Source organism: Ceratina calcarata, unplaced genomic scaffold (assembly GCF_001652005.2).
Source record: "Ceratina calcarata isolate Rehan_Ccalc_2016 unplaced genomic scaffold, ASM165200v1 scaffold547.2, whole genome shotgun sequence".
Taxonomy (NCBI): domain Eukaryota; kingdom Metazoa; phylum Arthropoda; class Insecta; order Hymenoptera; family Apidae; genus Ceratina; species Ceratina calcarata.
In genome coordinates, this window is record NW_017176645.1 from 99,477 (window position 1) to 103,718 (window position 4,242).

The window sequence follows — 4,242 nt, forward strand, 5'->3', positions numbered from 1 at the left end:
GTAGAATATTTGCATAATCAAAAAAACGTATTTTGTTATAACATCCAAATTTGTTTCCTAATTCTTTTTATTATACAATTAAAGAATATCGAATGAAATCATTTTGGTCCATAGCCCAAATTTGCAATAAATTGCTGATAACGATTCATTTATTTAATTTTCCTAAAACTTTGTAAATGCAAATATCGCACTACGGTAGTCGGGAGTACATGAACCGGACGCCTTGCGAACGTTTCTTGGGGCCTCTGCCGACGCGACGGCTGGGTTACCCCTTTGAGACATTCGTAATGTTCGTCGCAATTAAGGTAATTAATAGGGAGAGGGCGACGACGCGCCTCGTCACGACTCGCGAGACAGTGACGATCCGCGACGCGACGTCCCACGTGTGAAACGCGGATCGATCGGCCAGGGCCCACCCACAATGATCGATCCACGATACAATCTGCCCAGCGCGTTGACGGTATCCTCAGAGATCAGTAAATTCAGCTAACGATTCGTAATGAAATTATTCATCAAACAAGTAATGATTATTGTACAACTAGAAATAAATATCAAGTGTATATAGAATGAGAATGAGTAGGAAGAATCACATGGTAATTCGTTATTAAATGATTTTACTAAAAGGTATTTTATGCGAATTGATTTATTCTGTTGTTATGTTAGATCAAAGTTCCTTTTGTAAGAAGAAACTTACAAAGATATCGTCAACATTCTTTTGGGACAGGTTACAGACTTCGTCGACGATGCTGCCGGAGAAAAAGGTGTTAACTTAAACTATTACTGAATAAATATAGCGAGCGTGAAAGAGAATGCATGTTGAGTATGCGTGTAAAGAGCACGAAGCAATTGAACTCTTAATCTTCGAATTGCGATCATAAAAGAATCCTTCCAAGAAATTTTATCTAATCGATTCTCCAATTACTAGACTCTAAACATATTCCAATACGCAGAAATCCTAGCGAATGCAAATTTTCTCGCATTAAATTTCATATTAATTGTATTGGCTGCAAGCGCTTCGTAGTAAATTCCGTGTTATTGCATTGATTGGGAAGTCGTTATACTAAAAAGGCGCGATTCAGAGAGGACTGGGAAACATTGTGTAATAAAGAGTATAAGGACGAGGCAGGAGAATGTGGAAAAGCGTGAAGGGGAGCGTATAGCGTTTACAGTTCGCGAGCACCTCTCGCCTTTGGTGCTTCGCACTTCTACTTTCTTTCCTTTTATTATAATAATAAAACTTGAGGCGTGCGCACGATTCTTTGGGTCTTATTTGTCTTTCGTTGCTGCGTACAGCAACAGTCAAAAACGAGTATATTATACATATAAAAGCAAATATCTTATGTGCATTCGTAATACACTGATAGCCGGTATAAAACTCCATACTAGTGAACTGTATATACTTATACCTTACGCTATATCTTCACATCAAATAGAAATTATGTTATATTTCTTATAACATTGCATTTTTTACATGAATTTTTTAATTTACGCCAATTGCCAATTCGTAGTATGTTTGCATGAAAGGTTGAACAGATTCCAGTGTATCGCTTTTGGCTGTCACTGTATGTGCTTACGGTGTACGTAACTCGATGGTAACAGTAGCGCTGAGTAATAATTTTGGTCGCTTAATGACCGTGTTAAGGATTGAAGCGTTGATGGGTATTTTCCTAGCGAACATTTAACGACATCCACAAGCACAGTGTTATACGAATAACTCTTTTTATCAAACGGATCCGTCTGTCGCCTGGTCGTAGGAATTCCAATACAATTCCCTTTCCTAATTCCGTCTTTGTTTTGTATTGTTAATAACTGTAGAACAAAATGTTGTTTGTAATTAAATGGGTGATGTAATAAACGTTGCGGGAAACGTAGATCTTAAACGGATTTCTAATTTCATTCGTTTCTTATGAACAATTTATGACTTATTAATATATTTGAAATATATGAAGTTCGCTATTTACTGGCAGCTCAAGTTGGCAGGGGGTGTGACTGTAACTTTCGACAAGATAAACTTCGTCACCCCTGGATAAGGAGACTTATAATTACAATGCATCGTTAATTACAGTTCGACGTATTTTTTTATTTCTGTTGCTAGTCCGGGATGGAAATACATATTCAAAGTAGCTGCAGATACAATGTCCACGTCATTGTGGCATAATCAGAGTGTGAAAATAAACTTGTCTTGCTAGAACGAGTATGATTAATTTGCATGGAACGTGATTGACGATGATAAACACTAAATTGGCTACGGTTCAGGTCTATTCAATTATATATTCGAATAATTTCAAGTCCAAATAAAAACCAGATCCTGTGATAGTTAAAAGAAATAATTTGATGAAAAGGGGGAGACAAGGGTGGTTGAATAAAAAGATGAAAGGGACGGTTAGGATGAATTGCCTGGGACAGCTTTTCTTTCTCCTTCTCATTTCTTGCGTTCCTACTTTTTCGCGGCGAGAACAACGACCGTGGCGAGGGGGATGGGGAGGGAGTTGGTCTGGAATATTAATCACGCGCTATGACGTATTTAGCGGTCATTAGGGACAGCTTGGCTAGATAGAAGTATGAAGAAGTAGAAAGTGACGGGAACCTTCCTCTTCTCGCATACGCACCGACAGTTATAATAAATAACCCTCTTTCAACTCGTACAATGTAATTACAAACATTTACAAGAATCGTTTTCTTTTACCCGTTGTTGCACCGCTGCGAGTCAACGTGAATAGAAAAATATGCTAATCAGCTATAAATAATGGACTTATAAAGAAAACTTGATGATTCTCGCTGATTTCACTATTTTATGGAATTTACAAGACTATAATAACAGATATCGATGACAGTGTAAAGAATAAAATTACACTTTGAATTAAATAATAATCGAACACAATAAATGATTACAGAAATTACTTTTAATCGAATAACCCAACTGCCTGTAATAAAAGTTGAAAATGAGATTCAGACACTTGGCTGAAACTCGGTTCGACACGTATTTGCCATCGTTCGGTTTTATAGTTATGACGTGGTACGCTGCGCGTTTACTAGAAGCGTGTAACGCGAGGATTAAAAGGAGAAGACGTACAGCAGCGGCTGGTTCGCCACGAAAATCCCTGAAACGGAATTTCGCGCCGATAAATAACAAGAGGGCTTACCGGCTCGAATCGTTTGGTACCACATGCCACTCGGTACTCGGGCAATTTAAATAAATTAACGGAGAGCAGTACCGCGTCCTCCGCGGAGGAGGTGAAGCAACAGCGGCTGAGAAGAGAAAGAGCGAAGGTGGCGCAACAAGAATACGAGGAAACCGAGAAGAAGAAGCGTGTGTATATGCACGCACCGGACGACTATAAAGACTGGAACACCCACGCGTGCTCGCGAGTACAAGTATTCACTTTTTCCTTCTTACCCTCGCGGTAATTGCGCCTAATGGCAGTCGTTGAATGATACGTGCCGATCTAAGCGTGTATCGCTTCGTGATACAAATTCTAATACAATAATACTAGAACCAAACGAGAACAGTTAATAATTTTTCAATTTATTCATTCAATGAATTTATTCATTATTTTGTCACATTAGATAGAAGAAGCTTTAACGTCGATTAAAAGTATGCATATATAGGATGAAATTAATTTTCTACTTACACGTGAACCAGCAGAACCTGTTTTATTACGTCAAAAACCGACATAACTTTTCCGGCAAGTCGATAATAAATTGTTGGCTGAATCAGTAAGTAGACGCGGCATTATCAAGGCCTGGCTCGAGCTTCCACGATCGACGAGATAAGTATCGATCGATCGATCGATCGATGAACGCGGTACACGGAAGATCTAAGGAAGATGAAGAGGATCGAGGATTTTCCAACGTCACCGCATTCGAGATTTATTTTCGTTAGTTTCTTCTATTGTACAGCTAGAGTCTAAAGCGAATACACTTTTACAAATCAGAATTTTTCTCGTAATACTTTTACAAGATCAAATAGATTTGATTACATCAGATCAGACCTTTTCGTACATAAATATATGTGTTCTGTTAATTAGATTTTTTATATAGAACATTTCTGTAATAATACGTATATGCCATTACTTATTAATCCATATTTTATAACTGTAAGAATAATAAAATTGCATTCTCTATTTGAATTTATACCTATTTTAATAATATAAGCACCTGATTAAAGTTTGCTTATGCAGCACACTTGGTTATTAAAAATACTCCAAAATAAATGTGCTTTGGAAGATACTCTTATAGTAT

The 4,242-nt window shown here is 37.6% G+C and overlaps 1 protein-coding gene across 7 annotated transcripts in view; it reads left to right on the top strand.

The window, feature by feature from the left end:
* LOC108628897 (serine-rich adhesin for platelets) overlaps positions 1-4,242 on the top strand; it is a 50,080-nt gene that overhangs the window by 40,670 nt on the left and 5,168 nt on the right. The window lies entirely within an intron of this gene.